The sequence below is a fragment of the Protomyctophum bolini genome (assembly GCF_963924005.1).
Source record: "Protomyctophum bolini genome assembly, chromosome: 8".
Classification (NCBI taxonomy): Eukaryota; Metazoa; Chordata; class Actinopteri; order Myctophiformes; family Myctophidae; genus Protomyctophum; species Protomyctophum bolini.
Window position 1 is genome coordinate 6565839 of NC_137869.1, and position 13133 is coordinate 6578971.

Consider the following 13133-nt stretch of genomic DNA (forward strand, 5'->3'; position numbering starts at 1 on the left):
TGGTAAACAACCAAACACACAGTATAGGGTTCGCCTCGTTCTGAGCCTTCAATCTGCAGTCGAAGCGGACTGGGTTAACCCATTTTGACCTGGGAACGATTACTACACAAATGTCTTCTAAATGTATGTGACAGTTTTTTGAAAAACCTATGTTTCTGTCAGTCGTTCTCAAACTATTTCACGTCAAGGACCCCAAAAATGATATGTAATTGGCAGCCGACCCCCCCATCTGAAAATATGTTGTTCCAGGGAACCCCAGAAGCAAAGATTTGAGTTAAAAACGCTCTCTCTGAAAGAATATATTTCTGCCACATTTTCACGAATTTTCAAAAATAGCAGACCTACAAGCTCGTAGCGCGGCACTCTGTGCAGCGCTATGAGCTTGTAGATCTGCTATTTTCAATAGCTTAAACTAAAGTATAACATCAAAAAGGGTACTACTTCTCGCCCAAAAGGGGTTAAATATCGTCCTGACTGCATCCATCCTCCTCTGAATCCCAAGTGGGAATATTATCAAGGAGGGTTTGTGGTTTCATTGATTTCAGGACTGCAATCATCCTCCATCTGGTGTAGTGGGCTGTGAGAGGAGGATAAGAGGGTCTCCGAGGCCCTGCTTGGCCCTGCTCCGTCTGATGGCAGAACACGGAGGTTCAGAGATAACCTCCTCCTCGGCACACAGACAGAGTCCTAATGAACATAACACTGTGTTCTGTCTGTCCTACAACAACCACTGTTATCACTCCTCATTTGGCCTCCAGACACATTGAGACGATTGATACAGTAGATGAACTGTAACAGGCTTGTTCTAATCTATACTGCTTGTTTATATTTTCAATAACATTTCATTCTGACCCGAGATCAGATTCTAAAAGTTTTCTGAAAAAGCTATGTTTCTGTGTCAGTCGTTCTTCGATATTTCTCGTAGCGCGCCACTCGGTGGCACGCTATAAGCTTGTAGATCTGCTATTTTTCAATAGCTAAAGCACAACATAATGCTAACACCAAAAGGGGTTCCCTCCCCAAAATGGGTTAACTGTCTGCTGTGTTGTTTTTTTTAGCCTTAAAAAAACAATAATAGAAAATGATTATACAAAATAAAAAAAACTAAGGAGATTACATTGATCAATCAAATGTACAATCAACCATACTACATCATCAAAAGTTAGCTCATATTTTCCATTTTCTTTGTCTTACAGTCGGAGCACATTTCTTGTCACTGTCACTGTCTTACAGTCAGTGACACCATTTCAATATTCCCTCAGCTGAAATCGCACACCGGACAAGACATCTATAAGAGCTCACAGGAACCTCAACCTCACTGCAAATTATCTTTGTACAAGAAGGCACTAATGGCCCCGCTGTCAGGAGAGAGGTTCACACCATTAAGCCATTAAGCAATCTGCGGTGAGTTTAAGGGCACACAGAAATAAATCTGATTCACGCACTTTGAGGCTGAAAGTTGTCAAGATAAGGGCCGATTTTCATACTCCTATTTTACCGCTGTTTCGGCGCTGTAGTGCCGAAATTATTTCAGCTCGTCAGAAATTTTCAGTAGCACCGAAGAGCCGACTTTAGGAAGGTAGGTACCCGGCACCCTCAAAGGACGCCACATTGTAGGAAAACCGACTTTTATTCGGCTCTAAAATAGTATGAATCGGCCCTAAGAGGCAAAAGAATACACCCTGTTTTTCTGAAGAAGAAGAAGAACAACAACAACAAGGATGACTACGTTCAGTGAAATCAAAGCTCTTTGATCACATTTGGTTTTATGAAGCCTTAAATGAATGATGTTTACTTCAATGGTCCACCCTCTGTTCTGGAAGCATAAGCATTTCAATCGCCTTTTACTTGAATGCTAAATAAAAGAGAGAGAGAGAGAAAAAAAATCCATTGTCTCTCTATTCCATCCGTCATTCATCATGTTCGTATTTAGGTTTTAGGTCAAATTTAATACCAAGAATATGCCGAGGAAAAACTGCAGCTAAAAAGGTTTTTGGCGACTTGACATGTTTATGATTCAGGAGTGTTTATATATAGTGCTACATGACTTCCACCATGGAAATAAATATGATGAATTCATCAGCTCTGCCTTAATGGGCATGTATTTATGGAACTGTGAAGGATTCCAAAGCTCAAAGCTATGTAAGCCCCGTGTGGTGATTGGTGAATGCTGCCAGACCTCAATCCACAAACCTCTGGGAGCTGTAACAGCCTCTGTGAGAATCTTTACTCCTTTTCCTCAGGCATTGTTCAGCGCTGAGCTTGCCATTCGTTAGTGCCACGAAAACACAGAACGGCATACTGTTAGGCCTATTATTATTTTATCAGTCACAGTACCCAGGAAAATTAACCAATTCTGACCTGAGATCAGATTCTAAAAAATGTCTTCTACATCCTGACAGTTTTCTGAAAAAACTAATGTTTCTATGTGAGTCGTTCTTCGATTTTTCAAAAATAACAGACCTACAAGCTCGTAGCGCGACACTCGGTGGCGCGCTACGAGCTTGTAGATCTGCTATTTTTCAATAGCTAAAGCATAACGTGATGCTAACACCAAAAAAGGGTTCCCGCCCAAAATCGGTTAAGCACATTGTAGAGTTGATATCACTCATGAAGCTCAACATAATTATGAAATCAAACCGATATGACAAGTTTTAATTATTAGTTTGTGTTCAAATACGGTCTTACAGCTCCATGTTTCAATGTGTGTTTGTTACTAACACTGTCTCTCTCAAGCTCTTTAGAGAACAGAAAATGTATTTTTAGGTTGTGATATTCAATATCTAATCAAGAGAGAGTGATGATAAAAATTAGCTGACAAAATTGGATCTGGAACACTTAAAGAGCGTCGCAGTCCCAAGTGGATTTCACATTCCAATCCAATTGTTTATCTTCTTTCTAATTCTGCTTTGTCCGAGGCTTACAGGTCTTTAAATAAATACTTTCTGAAACGTCTATGGGAAAAATGAATGGGAAATTATCTTGTCGTCATGAAAGGGGGCGGGACTGCTGTGACGCTCTATTCACCTTTTTCCTAAAGGCTGTGTGTGTTCCACTTCCTGTCGATTTCATTGGATATCATTGGTCATCTGACCAGTTTCATTGGATTTCATTGGATCAAATCGACAGGAAGTGGAATGCACACACACAGCCTAGGAAAAAGGTGGATAGAAGTGAAGCTGATTAATGGATACTCTCTCCTGATTGGGTGAAATTGGCAACACACCTGAAACAGTTTTCTTTTTTTTCTACTTTATTTTTTTTATTTTTTTACTGTTTATAAAGATCTGAAGAGACAGTGTTTAGGCCACATTCACACGTATCAAACACCATAAAACAAATGTTTGGTCGCTTTTTATGCCACCACAATGCTTTTCCAATGGGAGTCACATGGTTTGGCCAAACATTTTGTTTGATGGGGGGGATGGGGGGGGGGGGAGCAGAACACCACCAACAATCGGCAATCAAACATAAATGTTTGATAAAACCATGTGACTCCCATTGGAAAAGCATTGTGGTGGCCTAAAGAAACAAAAAAATGACCTAACATTTGTTTGATGGTGTGAATGAGGCCTCACTGAATAAACAATCAATAGCAATGATTACGATCTAAATATAGCACTAAAAACATATTTTAACCATAAAATATCACTTGCACTATATATACCTTTATCTACTTAAACCTATACACTGGAAATCCTCCAGGGGTGAATATACTACTAGGCCCCTATAGTATTTTCACTCTACGCCGATCTACAAGCTCACATTATACCAGATCTACAAGCTCACATTATACCAAATCTACAAGCTCACATTGCATCGTAAGACTGTTTGGTGATCAGCTCTATTGTTATTGCTGAACGTTCACCGCAGAATATGGATGTTGGGGTTCATGTTGTTCATTTATAGCAACCCCCCCCCCCCCCCCCCCGCTCCCCAAGTACATTTATATCAATCAAACGTTTTTCCCCTTCTATCAATATTAAGACATAGCCGACCGTTGGTCACCAAATAACATTGATGATGTGGTATTGAAGTGGAATTTTTATTTCTGCCTCTTGGCCAGTTCCCACTTGTAAAAGAGACGCAGTCTCAATGTGATTTTACTGGTTAAATAAAGGTTCAATAAATAAAAAAATTAAAAATTAAAAAAATTAATGAATACATGCTAATGAAAATGAAAATTACATAAACTGTATTAATTCATTTTAATATTCACTTAACCCATTCTGGGCGGGAAGTTGGGAACCTTCTTTTGGTGTTTTAACTAAGCATTATGTTATATTTTAGCTATTGAAAAATAGCAGATCTACAAGCTCACACCGAGTGGCGCGCTACGAGCTTGTAGGTCTGGGTTTTTTTTCAGAAGACTTTTTTTTATTTATTTCGACGTCAGGCCCTAAATGGGTTAAAGCACATTCTAAATATTCTATGGAACATAAATATATGATTGCTTCATCATATCATCAAGTGGGTCCAGAGGGTGGATATCCACTTCATATGAACTCAACTACTGTAACTGTTTTGTCATATCTTTTGCATCATATTGCTTTCCGTTCTGTTTTCTATTGCGTTATTGTGCAATTTAGTTTTTGTTTGGAATTATGTTTTAAGTTTTAAGGAACGTAACAGTATACAAAAACTTTACTTTCTATATACTGTACATTAAATATATTAATCTTAATTTAAGGTAAAAAATAAATAATAATAATAATAAGGGCAATACTAATACTACTAATAATAAGGGTAATAATAATAATAATAATAAGGTTAACATAATTGTGAATTCTGGCATTAAGGGTGCTTCATGTAGAATTAGTAGCCTACTGCTGAGGGCAAGTGTGGACAAAAGTATGATCAAAAATAAGAAATCCTAAATGAGATTTAGCTTTAAATCATAATTGCACGTACAGTACACTATTTATAATTTTTATAAACAAAAATACCATATTAACTCCACTTCAACCCTTTTTATTATTATTCTGTAATAAGACTTTCTCTCAAAACACATCTATAAGTTGCAGAAACAGAAACTTTCAGAGGGATCCATTTCAGCACATTTTCCCAAAGGAAAAACAGGGCACATTTCCCCCGGCCATGACCGAAGTTTCAAACTTTGTTTTAATAAGCTCAAAGCCCCAAAAAATAGGGATATTAAGATAGAAACATAACCAGAAGAAAGCACTTACTAGAGAGGATAATGAATAAATTAGATACAGTGCATTGCAAGCCAAGCTTTTTTTTCTCCTTTTCTTTTTTTGTTAGTGAAGATGTTCTACTTCTGTAGGTTCCCGTAACCACGGGGGATACAAATCACTTTGCTTTTCTGAGTTTCTCCCAGTCCCTAGCGCTAGGTTCAGCCGCCGTCCATCCTTCTACCCACACACACACACACGCCTCCAGCCACAGCCCAGAGATCACAGAGATCACACATAACCACAGCAGCCATACTATCACCACCATTCTGTTAAACTCCTGCAGCCCACATCCCAGAGAACACATAACCACAGCAGCCATACTATCACCACCATTCTGTTAAACTCCTGCAGCCCACATCCCAGAGAACACATAACCACAGCAGCCATACTATATTCACCACCATTCTGTTAAACTCCTGCAGCCCACATCCCAGAGAACACATAACCACAGCAGCCATACTATATTCACCACCATTCTGTTAAAACTCCTCCAGCCCACAGCCCAGAGAACACATAACCACAGCAGCCATACTATATTCACCACCATTCTGTTAAACACGCACCATATTACATCCCCTATTAAAGACACCGAAAGTACCCTGGCCTTGAACAGGAACTCCGGTAAACACAACTTCAGGGTATAGTTATCCAACTTAGCAAACAGCAATAACACCACAATGTCACCAGAAAACAATCATCCGCAGCAATAACGTCAAAAGGCTGCGCCTCCAATCTATCTTTATTAAATCGATATGGTGTTTGATAGGCTTACCTGCCGTGCAGTGCTTTGGCCAGGCTTGGAGGAGGCTGTAAAGTGTCTGGTGCATTGGGGACACAGTGGGGTTCTCTGGTTCACGTGTTGTTTGGTCGGGGACGGGGTAGTTTAGCCGTGTGGCCACGGTGCAAAGCGACACTCCTAAGGGCCCACTGTGTGAATAGAGGTCAGGATAATAGACACACTCTCACACAACAAAGACTGATAATCCTGTCTCGCCCCACGGCTCCCATGTTGCAATCAGACATTTTAAGGGCAGTTAAGTTGCAGCGGAGGGGCGGCCGAATGAACCGCGGTTAGGAAGGACTCCCAAGCTCCCATTAATGGACAGTAACCGGTGTCAATTCACAGCAATTAGACCACTCAGATGTGTCGGCAGACAGGGCCTCAAATTAATAAATAAATAACGTCGACCACAAGTGCTGGCTGAGTTAGCCTTTTGAGCCATCCGAGGCTCCCCATGGTCTATTTGAGTGCACAACACTCAGACCTTCAAAAAAAAGGGAAGAAAAAATAAAGTGAGGTGAAACCCCTCCCTCCTCCCCACTTATCCTGGATGACCTTTAAGTGAAATGCTTGTCTTTAGGTAGCAAATACTGCTAGCTAATTTAAAAGGTTATTAAGCGTCAAGTAGCACACACATACTATTTTTGTGCCACAGACCAGTCTGGAAAGACTGTCAATATTATTAAGGGCAAAGCCCAAAGATTGTATGCAATACAATTGTCGGTATGCAACACGGTCAAACAACAAAGTATTATTCAGGCTTATAATCTGACTTTGAGCACTGACTTGAACTGTAGACTTTCTTTACCAAACTGTATCGACAACCATCAGGTAGTCATAAATAAGGCAATCAATATCATCATAACAGAGAGATATATCTGCCAAATCCAACATTTAGAACTATGATCTCAGGCAATTGCAAAGCCTGTAAAAATGCTTGCCCCAGGCTCATCACTGTGGAGATGATGTTGTCTCTAGGCTTACCTCAAAGCTCGAGTTGAGCGTTACCTTTACATTTATTATTCTACACAAAGGACCAAGTTTGTGTACTCGGTGCAAACAATGCAAAAGTTAATGTATATCAGCCATAAAAAGTTAATAACATTTTGACAGCTTGACGTTAAACAACATACTGTATCATGATAACTGACTGAAATATTTATGGTGTTGCTCATTTTCAGAATTACTGTGGGAGTAGCTCTGAATTTCTCATAGATCCGTAAGACCATTTTATATGGTTACGTTTGGGGAACAGTACACCGTACGTACGGTACATGCCTCTCTTTTGACTTTGGGGCCTGACACACCACTATTAATAGAAAATATTTAAAAAAAAACATCAAAGGTTTACAGCCCCAAGCCTCTGAATTTTCCTACAGTCACTCAAAAAAAAGGGTAAGTCATTATTTCTGAATAAAGGCTCACAGGAGACTTGCTTGACTGAGTCCTCTTGAATGCCTCTCCTGTCAGTGTGCATGCATAGATAATGTGAGCACGGCCTTTGATCTGTTCAAGGTGATAGCTTCACAAGCATGTGGACACTGTCCAATGAAGGAGGGGATTCTGGTCAGGTCCAGACATGTGTCAACAACTGTTACTATCAGAGAAATGCACCGAGGCAAAAAGCTATACTCCATGATCATAGGAGATGTGTTTTAAGAACCAGAGAAAGAAATTAACAGATTAGCATTCAAACTCCTACCAATGATGGTTACTACAGATATTCGCGTATTGTCATAGGCAATGTTTTTAGCTTGCTTGGTGAGCAGCATGGTCTATGAACAGACGCTGTAACTAGTTAACACTTATGCAACACTTTCTCCTCACCTTTGGTGAAACTTTCCCATTGCGTCATCACAACCTCTCATGCTATATACTGTATGGCATCATAATCCTACTAGACGGGGTGACTGTTCGCACGTTGTCACAACATAAAATAAAATAAATAAAATCCAGCATGCCGGACCAAACAAAGTTAGCCATCTAAGTAGATAGAGACAACACGTAGATTTATGTATGTATGTATTTGGTTAAAATGGGTAGGGTTTTAAAAAAGTGTATGTAGGTATGTATGTATGTATGTATGTATCTGTATGTATGTGTGTATGTATTTAAAAAGGGGGGCCTTTTTGTAAAAAGGCCCAGCCCACAATACCTTGGGCGTCCACCCCCCTGAGTCCAAGTTAGACTAGAGTCCAAGTTAGACTAGACCGCATACCTAAGTATACCGTCTGTCTGTCTGTCTGTCTGTCTGTATTTTTATTAAAATATGGAATTATAGAATTTCCCTCATACTCCAAATTTCCATGGAATTGCTAAGATTCTATTTTAAAGGCATCTCTTAGTTTGTTTGTTTATTTTAGTTCAGGATATAAAAATGTAAAAATTGTTGGTCTACAAGCTCACAATGTGTCGCAACACTGCGCATTGTATCGTATTTGCCATTTATATGCTATTTTTGCTGAACATTAGTCCCAGAAATGGGACCATGGTTCATGTGGTTAAGTTAATAAGTACTCTTTCATTAAAGCTCATTTCATTACAATTCTAAATCTACCCTAAATGTCTTGAGACTGGCTTCCAAAGTTCCTTGAAAATGACAAATGGCAAGTCAAATGAGAGGTTTGGGGGCAACCCAATCCAATCCAATCCTCTGGCAGCGCTGGCGGTAATACTGATATTATGAGATTTGACTGAAAAGTGAGAGAAGTGTCCATTTTCCTCTCAACAGAGGACAAATGATATTAATGACAGCTGTCAGGCTGGCCCTTAGCAGCCAGGGCAGACACTCTAGATTGCGTCCCCCTCCCTCCACCCCGCCTGGCGTGCACATGCACAGAACTCACACAGAAGCCCTTTAAAAGCCCCCTTTCTGCGTGGGCAGTTCAGGGCAGATTGGGTGACTGTGCCTGTCCGGTCAAGACCCCAAATAGAAACACACAAAGCAACCCACTCAGAGGTCAATGCTAAGAAGACAAGCCCTCCTTTCAGCCAGAAAGAAAAATATGAGCCTGGTCCCACTTTTCAAATGCGACGCATGTGAACCAACCAAAGTATACTCGGAAGGGATTCATTCAACGGGTCACTGTGTAATGATGGCGGGGGCAATATTAAAAACTGCTAGAACTGCCCTTTGATTTCAATTTCAGGTTTCAGCTGCAGCTGAATGAAGAATGTGACAAGGTGATGGCACTATAGGCCTCAGTAAGCAGATATACTGCATCTCTATTGGGCTTTGTGAAGTCATGTACGGTAGGAAATGAAACCCTTAAACCCTTAAATACTGTATACTAGGGTCCCACAGGGCTCTATACTTGGGACACTCTTTATTTCCCCATAAATCTACTTGCCATCTACAAGCTCACAACAACGTTGCAACGTGACGCGTCGTGGCATTGTAGATCTGCTATTTTTCCCCGAAAGTTCTCCCTAGATTAGGGATGATATAGGTTAATTAAGAACCACAAACAATGCAACGTGAATACCGTCGTGCCACAGAGCTTATTTTGGGTTATGTCTACAAAATGCAATTACATCCTTTAGTTCATTCCATGGCGGTGGATGAAAGCAGGTTGGGGGTTATTTAGCCCAGGGATCTTATTAGCAGAGCCTCCCTGTTGGTTTTACTGTCAGGGAATAGAGGAGGAGAGAGGAGAGGGGAGTCTGTTGCTCTACAGAGCTGGGCTGCTAGGCTGCAGTGCCATGAGCATCCTCTGGTGGTAAAGCAACACTTCAAACAGCCAGGCCTCTAATGAAACCCACCAGTGGCACACTACACTAATTAATACATTTTGGACTGAGGTCGATTAAAAAAAAAGGCTTCTAAATCATTTTTCTGAAAAACCCATGTTTCTATGTCAGTGGTGCTCAACCTTTTTCATGTCAAGGACCCCCAGAATTATCTCTATTGGGCCACGGACCCCCCATCTCAAAATATGTAGTTCCAGGGACCACCCAGAAGCCAATATTTTAGTTAAAAATGTTCGCTCTGAAATATATATTCAATGATTTGCGCCACATTATAACGATTAAAAAAAAATAGCAGACCTACAAGCTCGTAGCGCGCCACTCGGTGCAGCGCTATGAGCTTGTAGATCTGCTATTTTTCAATAGCTAAAGCATAACATAATGCACCAAAAGGGGTTCCCGGCCAAAATGGGTTAATAGATACACAACCTGCATGAATAACCCATATGCGTATTGCGTATGCTCAATATGTTCAATCTGGCAAAAAAAATAATTATGATATCTCAACATTCTATACGTAGAGCTGAGGCTGATACATGCTTGTGGGAATAATGGGTTGAATATCGATCAGGCTCATGCTGTATGCAGATGATAGTGAACAAAACACTGTGCAAACGAAGGCTACATCTGTGGAGGCTGGGGAAATAAAAGCACTGACATTATGTATGAGCCTTTCATTCTGAGTGCGCTAAAGGAGTAAATAACCCATTTAGACCTGATTTAAAAACATTCACATTGAAAGCTCGTAGCGCGCCACTCTGTGGCCCGCTATGAGCTTGTAGATCTGATATTTTTCAATAGCTAAATTATAACATAATGTTTAAAACACCAAAGGGGGTTCCTGCCCAAAATGGGATAATGTCACCAGTGGGACTTCAGCAACCCCTCATCACTGTTGTAAGGTGAAAACCTCATGATTCTAATGAAGGACAGCAAACATATTTTATGGAGTAAATTATAACATCCGCAGGCTTTTGTGAAAGCCTTCGCATGAACGCCATTATGTAATAGAAAGAGGTACACTGGTCAATCAAAAAGTAAGACTATACCCATAATTCCTGCTGAATTGTTATTTGGAGATACTAGTGCTTTCTCCATATTTTAGCATCCAAAATTGCCCTTACATTTTTAGGGGGGGAAACATAGATAAATACAATTATATATTTATATAATTTATGAATCTGTATTTGTAATAGTTTTTTATATTCATATTGACATATCTATTTTCTTTCTATCTATCCATCGATTTATTTATTATTGGCTGAAATTCTTAGGGACCAGATTTGTTACCCATGGGCAGTGTTGTTTTCGTCGACTAAAACTAAGACGAAAAATGTTCGTCGATTACCTTTTTTCACGGAGGAAAACTAAATGGAAACTAAATTAAAACTAAGCTATGGTGACTAAAGTTAAAACTAAATTAATAAAAACTAGACTAAAATGTTAGGAAGGGACTAGTAGACAAGAGATCCATTTTACACAATTTTTTTAATGCTAAAAAATAGCAGATCTACAAGCTCACAACGCACCGCAGCGTGACGCGTTGTGAGCTTGTAGATCGGCTATTTTCAGAAAGTGTAAAAACAGCCATTACGACGGCATCAAGGCCCGCCAAAATACATTTTAGTCGACTAAATCAACTGTAGAATTAGTCGACTAAAATCTTAAGACATTTAGTCGACTAAAACTACACTACACTAAAACAATCTCAGGTGAATAAAATGTGACTAAAACTAAATGAAATGTATTCAAGAGACTAGGACTAAAACTAAAAATCTAAATGTGCTACCAAAAACAACACTGCTCAACTAGTCCTCCCTCTGAGGGGACTGTCCCGTACATTTGGTTGACACTAAATGGTGATTGTGCGTTCTCTGGACACTTAAACCAAGAAACAAATCACACCATTTCTCCCATGGATAATGAGCCTTTTTTATACCATGTCATCTCTTTATTTTCTGTTCTTTGTGTTATTTTATATTGGTTATATAATTTAATATTATATCCTTCTTTTGACAGTCTGTTATATTTTATGTGGATTTTTTTTCCCCGTTTTCTTCTTTTTAAATGTGCTTTCTAAGTCTAACCCATTCTGGGCGGGAACCCCTTTTGGTGTTATTGCATTATGTTATGCTTTAGCTATTGAAAAAAGCAAATCTACAAGCTCATAGCGTTCGCTATGAGCTTGTAGGTCTCCTTTTTTTTAAATCAAAGAACGACTGACACAGAAACAGCTTTTTCAGAAAACTGTCAGGCTGCTGTAGCACCTGAACCGTGGCCTGCCCCCATTTGTCTGCAACAACTGCCTTTTTATATGTCGCACAAAAATAGTGAAAGTATCTACAAGCTCCCACCAGGGTCAGGGTGAAGCTATTATTTTTTTACTATTTTGAAAAGATTTCAAAACTAAGTGGACTGTTTGTGGGTTTTACAAAATATTGAACCAATCGAAAAGTATTAACAAGAGGCTTGTGGCTAAAAAATAATAACTCCATTGGAAGACAGGTTATTTTTTCCCCCCAATACTCAAAAAGTAAAAGTTTTGAACGTACGAAGTTTTCCAGCCAACACAGCGACGCTATACTCTATAACTGACAGCGAGAAGGGGAACGGTGTCGCGCTGCAGGGACATCATGTACTGTACTGCATTTAATCCCAGGACCCCTGACGGGGGATCCGCTGACTGGATGGAGCCTGGCTGGGCCTTATGAAAAACCACCACCATCACCACAATAATAACTCATTGTCCGGAGACATCCTGAGCAGTGGAAGTAATCTTTCAATCTAAAAACCCGTGAGGAAATACAGATATTTGTGTGAAAGCAACATGAGGGGATTAGGCAGGGTTTCTGTACCTCCTGGGGGTACGGGGCCTGTGTCATGCTGCGAGCGCGCACACACGTAGCACCAGGGGCCCCATGGAAGCCCGTTAACCCATTCTGACCTGAGATCAGATTCATACGAGGTTTCCACTGGACAACACACTGGTCTGATGAACCCATTCTGACCTGAGATCAGATTCTACAAATGTCAGTTGTTCTTCGATTTTTCAAAAATAGCAGACCTACAAGCTCGTAGCGCGCCACTCGGTGGCGCGCTATGAGCTTGTAGATCTGCTGTTTTTCAATAGGGGGAAAGCATAACATGATGCCGACACCCAAATGGGTTCCCGTTCAGAATGGGTTAACCCATTCTGAACGGGATCCCCTTTTAGTGTTTAAAAAGCATTACGTTATGCTTTAGCTATTGAAAAATAGCAGATCTACAAGCTCATAGCGCTATGAGCTTGTAGGTTCTGCTATTTTTTTTAAAGTTGTGAAAATGTGGTGCAAATCTTTGAATATATATTTCAGAGCAAACATTTTTAACTATAAGATATTTGCTTCTGGGGGGGGGGGGGGTCCCTG